Source organism: Lissotriton helveticus, chromosome 9 (genome assembly GCF_964261635.1).
Source record: "Lissotriton helveticus chromosome 9, aLisHel1.1, whole genome shotgun sequence".
In the NCBI taxonomy this organism is placed as follows: Eukaryota; Metazoa; Chordata; class Amphibia; order Caudata; family Salamandridae; genus Lissotriton; species Lissotriton helveticus.
The window spans coordinates 73962784-73976175 of NC_136070.1; positions in this window are offsets into that span (position 1 = coordinate 73962784).

Sequence of the window (13392 nt, forward strand, 5' to 3'; positions counted from 1 at the left end):
TAATTTGAATTTTGTTTCACAGAGGGATGGGTCCCTCTAGTGTCTGAAAACAGAATATCCCACACACTATCCCATCACATTCTATTTGTGTTATACAGTGCAGGCTGGGTCATTGGACTTTTTTACACGACTTTCAGCCATGCTGAACAGCTGTGCTGCAGTTCAGCATGGCTAAAAGATATTGCCAATGCAAATAGCTTGCGGATTGCTGAGACCTATTGGCTTTGCCAATGCTTGTTTTACCTATAGGGCAGATGAGAGAAAAGTCAACTGTGGACAGTTTACTCCAGGGGTGGTCCCTATTGTGAATTTATACTCCATGGCAATTTATACATTTAGAATGAAGAATAATAGCCTATAAATTGAAGACACATTGTTTCCTGTGCCATGCAGCCCAGTTTTTCTAGGATTCTTCAGAAAGTTAGTGTTGAAGAAAAAAGGGCATTTTCGGTAGAAGTTTCAACGGATGTGTCACCGACCCTTTAATCTATTATCTGCCTATTTTTGTGGTGAATTGGAACTCAATTTTTGTAGATAAGAAAATGGAAGTATAGCCAGATGAAATTATTTGTAAAGGATCAAAAAAATGTGGGGAACATGGCCTTGATTACAACACAGGGGTCCTGTTTCCAAGCTTGATAACTTAATCAGCAAACACCATATCCAAGAACTGGTAACACTTTGGAACACAAACACATCGTTCTGTGAGTGGAACTATCCAAAAGGATATAAAACAGCCATCACAAATGTTCACTTTTCTGTTATCATTCACATATGCTAATCAGCCCTTCCTGACTTCCATTAGCAACCCCCAGACCCACACTCTACACAGAGTCATTGGAGGAGAAATAAAGACATAATTCATTCACAATCAATCGTTTTCACAAATACACCTACCAGCTAGTGACGTACTTATTGATACGTTCTTTATTATCAGTGCATTCGTTTATATTCGTTTATTGAGGGGGCCCCTCTGCAGGATTGAGGTTTAAGTTTTCTACCAAGATCCACTTAATGGGCAGTTCTTTTCTAGCCAGACCACGAGTGCTGTGCCTTCCCTGTGTTCTGATCTACTTCTTTGACCACCCGCAGACACCTCTATCTGGCATGCCAAGGTCCCTTGGGTCAGAGCGCACCCCTTATTTTATTTAACCCCTTGGCCATGGCGGTAATTCCACTGCGGCGCTAGGGGGGGCCGCGCGGCGCCGCAATGTTCGTGACGGAGCCACTCCGTCACGAGCCGCAGTGGCACTGTGCTTGTGACGGAATGGTTTCGTCATGGCCCCGCCCACGTAATAGAATGCTCAGCGCAGGCGTGAAATCAGCGCCGCGCAGGCGCGGCGGCCGGGCAGTGACGGAACCACTCCGCCACCAGCACAGCGTGTCCGAGGCTGGTGACGGAGTGGTTCCGTCACCAGCACACAAGGTGTTAAACAAAATGTTATTGTTTTCATATAACAAAAACAATAGCTGCCAGGACTTAGTACATCAGAAACAGGCAATGATCTACTCACTGTTGTATAACAGAGTAAAACAGATTCAAGAGGTCCTACAAACAGAACAGACCGCACCCCTTGCTTACTCTTGGGGTGACTTTTATTTGACAAGTGATCGTCCACCTTCACCCGCTGCCAAACTCCCCCACAGTCCACTCGTAGTGCTAGGAATAACCTCCTAACTCCATTACCCCCATGATGTTGAGCAGTGCTTTAAATGGAAAATGAGAAGTGCCGGTACTCACTAATTAGACTGGGTGGGCAGCTAGGGGCGTGTCTGGGGGTGTGGCTGTGAGCCAGGAATTTAACAATAGCCACATAAGTAAGGTTTAATGTAAATGTTCTGATAGTCATGTAAAGCACTTAAATGCCCATGGGCCAAATTTGCGCAATATCAAACTGCCTCCTTACATAGGAGACATGGCAAGCATCAGCTTCTATGTCATAGGTGCAGGCCTAATTTTTGGCCGTTTGATATTGCGCGAATTCGTGTTTGGCTTTTAACCCCTTCCATGCTGGTGACGAACCCCAGCCGTCACGCTCCACGGTGCTCGTGTGCTGATGACGGCTAGGGGTTCGTCACGGCCCCGCCCTGTTCGTGCGGCTGCCGCACACGGGGGGAATCGCGGCCGCACGGAAGGGGTTAAGCGCTTTACATGACAATCAGAGCATTTGCATTAAAGCTTACTGTTTTTTACGCACCACTGGTTAAGGGAGTTGTCCAGAATCACAGGATGTTGAGCCACCGTGGGGGTTCGAACCTGGTTCTCCAGTTCCACTATCGGCAGCTCTGACCACATCCTTATTCTCGTTGGGATGCCAATTACAACCTAACACTGCAGAAGCAAATCAGCACAGGAATACACTGGCTGTTGCCTGCCAGATCGGTTGGCATATTGAGGCGAATGCACTGCGGATTTGAAAATAGTATCCTAAATGTTTTCGAATGGGTGCTCCACAGGTGACTTCCGACGTCCCTGGATGTCCAATATTTCTGCCAGATCGGCAGATAAACACACTCCATTTGAAAGGGTAATTTTCAGTAGTTTTTGTATTGCACGTACCCATACTTCAGGGCATGAGTACTCTCCTTGCCCGAAAATAAGTTCTGATACTCAGGGGGAGAAACCTGAGAAGTGCAGGTACTCAGTACCGGTGAGTACAGGCCCATTTAAAGCACTGATGTTGAGAAAAAACAAGACTATGTCTACTCCCGGTAGGTGACCCCTCATCCTCTAGGTAGTAACATCGCACTTGAAGGTTAATGACCCATTTAAAATCTCAGAAACACAAAAGGGGAGCTTGGCCCTGATGGACAAATGGGGAGGCTGGGCCTAATTAGATAAATGAACATGGAAAGGTGCCCCACCACTTTCTTTTTATCCCTCTCTTAAGGAAAGTTGAAGATGCTGTTTGTCGTACTCAACTGGGTATTTTTATTTATACCAATCGATTTTTTGATTTCAAATTCTATTTTGTCAAAAAAACCTTATTATAGACAGACAAACACATATATACAATATACATTCAACAAGTAGTGTGGCTTATCTACACGACAACGTGTTATCAAACAAATTGTATACACTATTGACAAAAAATAAAATGCAGGAACATTTTGCAACAGACAGTAATATTTACAGTGTAATGAATGAAAAACACATTATCAAGTGAATAAGACTTTGTGCAAAACACAAGAAAATTGGTGAAAAAAGTAGGAAAATTAGGAAAGGAACGTGAAGGCAAATTCGAAATTAATTATCAGCCAGCGAAAGCTGGTTTCCAAATTGTCCTTTTCTAATTGGCCGACGCGTTTCGAATCCAGGAGATTATGTTCTGGATTCTCATCAGGGCACAATTATTCTGTCTGTGAAATTTAAAAGAAGAAATAACGTTTTTGAGTATTTGGACTGGAAAGACAGGGCTCCCTATGAAGTGACAAACAGCGAAGGGACCTACCGGGTCTTCAGCAGAAACAAATTCGAGGGACAGTTGTGAGTGCAGACTGGAACGACTCCAAGAGGAGTCAAAGGGGCAGAACTTCCTGCAAGGAGGTGGATTTGCATTAGCACAGCTAGAACATGTCAAAAGCAGAGTTCGGTTGAAAAAAGGACTCAAAAATGCACATACCGTCACCTAATTCTCTGCTTGACGGGGGCAGTCGCCTCTGGATGAAAAAATGGGTTCTTCTGTGGAATCTCACTGAAGGTGAAGTCAAGACGCTGTATATATAAAAAGTGCGGATTGATATTTGTGGCTGCAGTTTGCGCGAGCAACAAACACTGGACTCAGTGGCAAAGGACATACCTTCGAATTTCAATCGCTCGGTGCGGGCGGTCTGGCTCTGCGGGCAAGCTTTACTTCGATGACAAACACATGCGGTTTAGACCGGGCTCCAATTCACTGAAAGCAAACGGGACCGGGTTAGTTTGTATGCGCGGTGAGCGAGAGTGAACAAAAGGTGTTGGCATAGTGCCGCGGGAGCAATGCTTACCTCCGTGTTACTCGGTGAAACTTTACAGCATTCTGCATGGATCCAAAGATGGACGCCACCGATGTTGCCATGGAGAAAAGCACATCGCTGTGTGCTAGGGTTTGTGGGATTTGTAGTTCATGCTGCGCAATGCTACTAGGAGAATTCTATGTAATGTATTACTGAGGAAGAAATGAGACGGGACCAGTCCGGGCAACAGGACTAGAGGCACAACTGGATCATAGTCTCGCAATTTCGGACAGACTATTCAGGCCCTTCCGTACACTATTAAATTTCAGAATGAGATATGCTTCCTTTTTGAGGAGCATTCTATCCAGATCTGCGTTATTCTGTGATGGACGTAATGTGTGCAGTACCGTCCACCGAAGGTCATTGGCATCATGATTGGCAGTCAAGAAATGTTCAACCATTGGGGCAGTCGTGATTTTATTTTTAATTCGTGACCGATGTTGGCAAATACGTGTGTTCACTTGTTGTCTAGTTTTGCCAATGTAAATTTGGTCACAAGGGCACTGCACCAGGTACACGACATTCTTGGTTTTGCAATTAGAGAATTCTTGATGTTTCCATCTGGTTGCCCCATGCTGGAACTCATCACCTTCGATAGTATTTGGACACACAACACAGGTGCCACACTTGTGGTGTCCTGTAATTGGCTTAAGGTTCCACTGGGTTAGTAGGTCGATTTTCTTTTTTGGTAACGACACGTCTGCCCTCATAATATGTTGTCCCACATTCTGATTCCTCTTATAAGCGAACAGTGGTCGCGGAAGTGGACAATCTAAATTTGCCATTAAATGCCAATTGTTCAATACAGTTTTTCTGACTGCGTGTGTATCGGGTCCGAAAGTAGTAACACAGACCAATCTTTCAAGTGTAGGTTTGGACTGGACTTGTAGGAGCGTTTCTCGGGGGGTGAAGCGAGCTCTTTTAAAAGAGTGCTTTAAGAGTTTCTTGGGATACCCCCTTGCTTGCATTTCCTGACAAAACGTCGCTGCATGAGACGTGAAGTCATCCAAGTGAGAGCAGTTCCTCCTTATGCGCAACAATTGCCCATACGGAAGATTGGATTTTAAATTCCTCGGATGGGCACTCCTGTGGTGCAGGATTGTGTTCCTATCCGTGTCTTTTTTGAAAAGGGATGATTTTAGAACCCCATTGATGTTTGATATTTCTACATCAAGGAAGGTCATCCTTTCATTACTCTGTGCCATAGAAAATTTGATGTCGGCATGCCTGTTGTTGAGCCAATCATGGAACGCTACCAGCTGGGTCTGGCTCCCCTGCCACAGGAGCCAGACGTCATCTATGTAGCGGAACCACTGCAGGATATGCTGTTCAAAGGGGTTATTATTGTCCACAAATATTTGCTCGTACTGCGCCATGAACAGTACGGCCATTTCAGGGGCATAAGGACACCCCATCGCCGTGCCCTTGACCTGCATAAAGAAGTCACCATTGAACGTAAAATAGTTCTTTTTTAGGGCGATTTCAGCCAGTCTCAAAATGAAGGAAGTGGGTACTTGGTGTGGCCTCACTCTAACGTTCAAATAGATCTCCATCACCTCTAGCGCTTCTTCTTGTGGAATTTGCGTATAGAGGGAGGTTACGTCCATTGTGACCATCAATTGGGTGTCTGGGTCGAACTCAGTGTCTTCTACCTTCTGCAAAAAATCCGTTGTGTCACGTAAGTATGATTTGACTGTCTGTAAAAATGGTTTCAAGAAGAAATCCACATACTGAAAAAGAGGTTCAAGACAGGAGTCACATCCAGAAACAATTGGACGTCCTGGGGGGTCTTGAAGGCTCTTGTGAATTTTTGGTAAGAGGTAGAGCACTGGGGTTCTGGGAATTTTTTTTAGGAGGTACTCATATTCTTTTTTACCCAGAAAACCGCCATCCAACCCCACCTGTAATGAATCAACAATGAGTCGTTGGATCTCTTTGACAGGGTTCTCAGAAAGATGTCTATACCAGGTTACATTATTCAACTGTTTGTTGCCTTCTGCTAGATATTGGTCACGAGACCACACCACCACTGCCCCGCCCTTATCGGCCTGTTTGATGATAATGGAATGGTCTTCTTTGAGGGCTTTGATCGCTGCCTGTTGTTTTTGACCTATGTTTTGATGTACAAAATGTCTACCCTTTTCAAGTTTGTCGATCGATGACAGCAGGACCTGCTCGAATGCGAGGACTTCTTTAGGGATATTTTGGTTAGGGACAAAGGTGGACTTGTTCCGTACGCCAGTGACTTCTGTGGAGGGCGGTAAAGGATGATTCCAAAAAAATGTTTTTAAACGAATTTTACGGCAAAACTCAATCGCCTCTAATTTGAGCCTTGTATAATCCGTTTTGCGGCCAGGAACAAATTTAAGACCAAGCGCTAAGACCGAATGTTCCTCTGGTGTTAATTGTCTGTTGGACAGATTGACCACAGTGCTAGGGCCCTCTATGATTTGTATGAGCGGTTCCTGGTTCGCATCTCCCATGGTGGTTTGAAGCGAGTCTTTGGCTGTTGGCCCTGGTCTAAAAAAGCCACCTGTTTCTTGTTTGTATTACGGTTGTCCGAGCTTGATGAATCAGAAGAGGACGTTTCCGAAAATGTTGTGAACCGATTCCTTGACCGGCCTTGAAATGTAGATAACGCTCTGCGAGATTCCTGTTGTGTGTAATAGTCCTCTTTTAGAAAAGGATATACCTGCTCTATTTTGAATGACTTGACGTCTCGCTCATATTTAAAAGTCTTGTCATTAATGGTGTTGTCTTTGAAGGTCCTGATTTCCTTCTCTATTTTTTCCAGAAGTGCCTTGGCGTCCGTCACTGCCGGACTAGTCTTGATCGTCTCAATTAATTCCTCAATTTCTTTTTCCTCCTGTAAGCACAATCTCTGTGCTGTTTCAATGGTGTGGACCATGAGGTCCCGGCTGCACTTAGTATTAATAAAACTAAAACCTTTTTTATATTCTGCGTCGTCTACAAATATCACAGGGACATTCTTTACCTGCAGGCCCCAGGGGATTGTTCCCCCTTTGAGGTGCCTGAGCAAAAAATGTCCATGTAATTCTGTGCGAGTGTGCTTTTTTTGTAAACGTATTAATCGATCTGACTCGTTTTGCTGTTTTGCGGTAGTGCTGAGGGTCACATTTGAAAAGGGAGAAGAGTCAATGAGGTTCTGAATGTGGTTTTCACTAAAAGATAGTGTGTCTTTGTCTGACATTGGTGTGGGGAATAGAGGATTCCCAAGAGAATTTATCACATGTGAATAACAAACGACAAGGGTGTCCGTTGGCTCTCGCGGGGGTACCCGCGCTGAACTGAGAAACAAAAGGGGAGCTTGGCCCTGATGGACAAATGGGGAGGCTGGGCCTAATTAGATAAATGAACATGGAAAGGTGCCCCACCACTTTCTTTTTATCCCTCTCTTAAGGAAAGTTGAAGACGCTGTTTGTCGTACTCAACTGGGTATTTTTATTTATACCAATCGATTTTTTGATTTCAAATTCTATTTTGTCAAAAAAACCTTATTATAGACAGACAAACACATATATACAATATACATTCAACAAGTAGTGTGGCTTATCTACACGACAACGTGTTATCAAACAAATTGTATACACTATTGACAAAAAATAAAATGCAGGAACATTTTGCAACAGACAGTAATATTTACAGTGTAATGAATGAAAAACACATTATCAAGTGAATAAGACTTTGTGCAAAACACAAGAAAATTGGTGAAAAAAGTAGGAAAATTAGGAAAGGAACGTGAAGGCAAATTCGAAATTAATTATCAGCCAGCGAAAGCTGGTTTCCAAATTGTCCTTTTCTAATTGGCCGACGCGTTTCGAATCCAGGAGATTATGTTCTGGATTCTCATCAGGGCACAATTATTCTGTCTGTGAAATTTAAAAGAATAAATAACGTTTTTGAGTATTTGGACTGGAAAGACAGGGCTCCCTATGAAGTGACAAACAGCGAAGGGACCTACCGGGTCTTCAGCAGAAACAAATTCGAGGGACAGTTGTGAGTGCAGACTGGAACGACTCCAAGAGGAGTCAAAGGGGCAGAACTTCCTGCAAGGAGGTGGATTTGCATTAGCACAGCTAGAACATGTCAAAAGCAGAGTTCGGTTGAAAAAAGGACTCAAAAATGCACATACCGTCACCTAATTCTCTGCTTGACGGGGGCAGTCGCCTCTGGATGAAAAAATGGGTTCTTCTGTGGAATCTCACTGAAGGTGAAGTCAAGACGCTGTATATATAAAAAGTGCGGATTGATATTTGTGGCTGCAGTTTGCGCGAGCAACAAACACTGGACTCAGTGGCAAAGGACATACCTTCGAATTTCAATCGCTCGGTGCGGGGGTCTGGCTCTGCGGGCAAGCTTTACTTCAATGACCATACTTTTGGAGAATTTATTCATTGCAATGTTAAGATTCCTCCTGTATTTCTTGACCACCCGTGCCCCTTGGCGATCCTCCATGGAATTGGTGTATCGTCTCCGACCAGATGATGGTGGATGACCCCTCAACTTTGCTACTGTTAATTCTTTTTTCATGGCCTGCAGAGCTGGCCTTTGCCCAATGGGAGGCCGTTTCCCCCTTAGTTGAATCACCAGCACACCTGACCTGCACTGTTCCTTTACAGAGTTGGAAAGTGTAGGCAACAGTTGTTCAAGTGGTGTGGCGCAGCGGCCAGGGTGCCTGACTCCGGACCACAGGGTTCACAATTCCATTCCTGATGCCGGTGGCAGGTTAGTCCAGCTCCATGTGACGCTTGGCAATAGCTCGCTTAATCTTCCTGTCGGCCTCCAGTACCTTGACACCCTCAGGTAATTGTGCGCTTTACAAATAGGATTTCATTTCATCTCATCCTCTGCTTGTGGAACCGTCATGCATAGGTATTTGATAGCAAACAACACTTTTGTCTTGGCCTACTTTCCGCCCACTTCTGTACTTGTGATCTGTAGGAGTGCCCTACCATGCAAACTGCCTTCTCCTGCGTATAATTACGGTTAGCACCAACCTGCCCTGACATGGCTTTCGTTGGCATTAATTAGACTCACTTCTGCCTGCTCTCATTATTGTCTTCTTTCGCAGTCCATTCATTGCTGCTGCTGTTGCTGCCCCTGTCCTGAATGACTGTGATTTGAAGAAGGGTGCTGCTAGGCCAACTCGGTAAGCACTTTGCGCATTACTCCGTGTGTGTGGCGACAGGTGGGCCTTATTGCCAATTAACCCTGAAGTAGGCAGAGCAGACAAAACACGGGTCTACCAAGTTGAACTGAACTGTTTATGATCTTGCACCCAGAGGCGATGCCGGTGCTTAATTTGTAAAACAAGAAGTGCCAGGGCTCCTGCCTGGAGGCTATTGCAGCTTGCGCCACCCATTGTTCCCACTAGCACTGCCAGTGACAGTACTATCACAACTAGCCATCACACTCTAAAAGTGTGACAATTCAGGCTTTAAATATACAATAAAATGAATAATCTATGCTGCCCAAGTATTCTTATAGATTTGGGTTGTAGGTTTAGTGATTTTAATTTATCTATAATTATTAAACAACATCTGTGGTCGTCCTCAAAAAAATAAGACACACAGCACCACCATGTGGCAGGTTGTCATCAGGGCCAGTGTTGACAATAAAGTGCCTGTGTCGAGCACCGGAAAACCCCCAATCAAATGAAGCACTGGGCAGGGCACTGCCTTGCCTACTTGGACCCAGGACTTGCAGGCCAAAGAACTACCTCATCAGGCTTTAGCTTACCCAAGCTGTGCTGTGCCCCTCTGGCAGCAGGCTACGTTGTCCCTGATGCATATAACAATTAGCTGTATACTCTTACCAGTCCAGTAAGCTGGCCAGCTAAAATAGAAGTGCCACCCACTGACCAAATGGCCTTGATGCCTGACCCAGGACCCCAGGCTGTGGTGGTGCGGTGGAGTTGGCTTGAGCGCCCCACTGACCAAAAAGAACACCACCTTTTGCACTCCTGGCAATCTCCCCTTGCTGATGCCCCTTGGGTAACTGGGTAAAATTATTCTGGGGTCTGTCCTGCTCCCTAAGTCTCTTTGCCAAAATTGGCTCTAACTGTGTAGTGCCTGATGTTGTGGCTGTATCAATGTCCCCAGTTGCCCATGCACTTGGGAGTGGATCACAAGCCCTGTTTCCTGTGTGTGTATCTCTGGCCCACCCTGGCTCAGGGGTTGTTGCGAGCATTCCAGCCGGACCTGCACTAGCTGCTGGGTGCCAAGCGACACCTAACTGATCTGCTTGTGCCTGGAGTGGTCGCTGCCTATTACTGTGGTGGAAATACTTGCTGCTGCACAAGATTATCTGCTATGCTTCATGCTGCTGACCAGGACCTCCTTGCTGGAAGGGTGCCTGCTGTGCAAAATTTGCTCTGCCCAAGGCATATAGTGCGATGATACCCCCCAAGTATTGTATGGTGCAGAAGTGCTTTAAACAAGGGTGGGATCTCGAAGAAGGAAAGTGCCTAAAAACATTATTGTCTCTACCAGGATCAGCAACGATCCAGGCCATTAGAACTGAGCTAGGTACAATATCATGGGCATACAAGTTCCAATGGCACTGATAAGATTTTGGAAACGTCAGGACCCAGGGGATGTACTAAAGGTTTCCCAATGGTGCAGAAATGAAATCCAGCTTAGTAGCTTAAAATGGGCCAAGGAGACAAGAAGGCAATTGTAGAAGGTGTGTGAACATTTGGATGGGAGTATCTGCCCAAATTCATTGCAGGTAGAATCAAATAAAAGGACACTAAGGATCCAAGGGCAGGTAGCAGCTAGGAGGGTCGATGCCGAGTACCTGAACAAGAAGAAAACAGCACATTTTATGAGCAAAACATGCAGAATGATGCATGGCACCCGTGCCTTGATACGTTACCTAACCACTGGCTCAGGTGCGAAATTTTAAGACTAAGAATTATTATTAATCCTTGGAGAATAAATGATAAAATATGGTCAGTAACAATGCAGCCCGATGGCAATTGCAGATGTATGCTAGGAAATAAATGTGATACCCCGCATATATTGGTTGACTGTAGGACTGTCTTAGACCAGCGGAAACTTTGGCTGAGGCCTATATTCTTAAAGTATGGTATTAAAACGCGGGCCCAAGCTATAGAGCTTCTACCAGTATGCCTAATCTTGATGTTGCTATTGCTATTGGTAGATATATGCAGGCGGTGCAAAGATGCTTTAGGGAAAATGACTGTGTTGCTATGAATTGAACAAGCCTTATAGCAAAGTAAAGCATGACTTTTGTCTACGGAGGTTTTAATTATATGCTGGAATCATTTAGAATTTTATTTTACTTTTAGGATGGCACAGGAAATATTCATACTATGGAATATCTTTTTATGAAACTCAAATGTTTGAGATATGGTTGCGTTTTATGTAATGTAATGTAATGTAACGTAGGCATACTTATAGAGCGCAACTGTCACCCAAAGGGTATCCTGGCGCTTTGACCACAGACATTCCTACAGATGTTAACTACACTGCTCTCGGGAAGAGGTACGTTTTGAGATCCTTTTTAAAAGACGGGAGATCCTGCTTGCACCTGAGAGACAAAGGTAAGGAATTCCAAAGCTTGGCGGCCGTAAAGCTGAATGAGCGGCCACCCATCCTCACCCTCTTTATCCTGGGAATTGTAACCAGGAAGGCCGAAGAGGATCTCAAGAGTCTGGCAGCGGAGTACCAAGAAAATAGATCTCGCAACATCACTGGGCCCAGCCCATGCAGGGCTCTAAAAACCAGACAGGAAGATTTAAAACAAATCCGTTTTTGAACCGGTAACCAATGAAGATCCGAAAGCGCAAGAGAAGACGAGGCAGTTGGTCCATCTTCGGTGGCCGCGAGAGAGCTAATTTGGCTGCCATGTTCTGCACCCGCTGTAGCTTCATGACCAAGGTGTTGGGGGCCCCCAGAAGCAGTGCGTTACAGTAGTCTAATCTACTGAGGATAATACTAAGCACTGCTTCCGTCCTTGCCGAGTGGGGAAGTAGCGGAAGAATTTTCCGCAGCATGCGGAGCAGTAACATGCAAGTCGCCGTGGTTTTATTGACGAAGGCATCCAGCTGGAGGCTAGGCCCGAACAAGACACCTAAGTTGCGAACAGATTCTGCCGCCGCTGCAGAGCCTAGAGTAGAAGAAGGCCAAAACCCCTCTGGCAAAGGACGGGGTGTTCGGTCCAATGAGCAATAGAGGACTTCAGTCTTTGCTCCATTGAACTGTAGCGAGTTCTGACGCAACCAATCCGCTGCTGCAGTCATGCAGCGGTGAAAGGATTCCATGGAGACCGCTTCCCTGCCCTCAACCGAAAAAATAAGTTGAGTGTCATCGGCATAATTGATGACAGACATGCCAAATGACTTGATCAAACTTATTAGAGGGCGAAGATATAAATTAAAAAGGATCGGGCTAATTGCGGAGCCCTGCGGCACACCCTGTTTTACATCTCTTACCGCTGATCGAAAAGGCGGCAAGGCCACAGATTGCTGCCTATTACAGAGGTACGAGGCCAGCCAGTCCAAGGCCAAGCCGGTCACCCCGGACTCCCGGAGCCTGCCAAGTAGAACCGCATGGTCGACCGTATAGAACGCGGCCGACATGTCGAGCAGCACCAAAAACGCTGCTCCTCCCATGTCGACACGCGAACGCAGGTCGTCCAGAACGGTCACCAAGGCAGACTCCGTGCCGTGGGCCGGCCTGAATCCAAATTGGGCCACGTCCAAAAGATTGTTAGATTCAAGGAAGCTGGACAGGACCCTAGTGACCAATTTCTCTAAGATTTTTACCGAGAAAGGCAGAAGTGAAATAGGCCTATAATTGGTCGGACATAAGGGGTCCAAGGTGGCCTTTTTTAGCAGTGGAGTAACCACTGCCAGTTTCCAGCTATCCGGGACCATGACCGTGGCCAGGGACTGGCAGCAGATGGAATGGAGCGGTGGAAAAAGCTCCCCCTGAAACAGCTTCCAGAACTTATGTGGCAATTGGTCTAGCGGGGAACCAGATGACACGCCATTGGCCAACAAGCAGAAATCCTCCAGGGAAGGAATGGGAAAACAGGTCAGCCGAGGCTGTGCTGCCTCCTCCACAAGAACCTCCCGAGTTGTTCCACTGACCAGATCTAGGGAACAAGAGGCGGGAAGGCTAGTCAGATTGGAGGCAGAAAGTCCATTCAAGATGGTTTTAAATTTTTCCTCAAAGGCTGAGGCTAAAGAGTCACATAGTTCTTGCGAGGCCGGAATGGCAGATGTAGCGCAGGCTGGATTAGAGAGGTTCTTAACCAATTTAAATAAAGTTTGGGACTTATTACCTGCTTTAGCCAAAGTAGCCTCAAGGAACTTAGCTTTGGCCAACCTAATCTGAACTTTATACT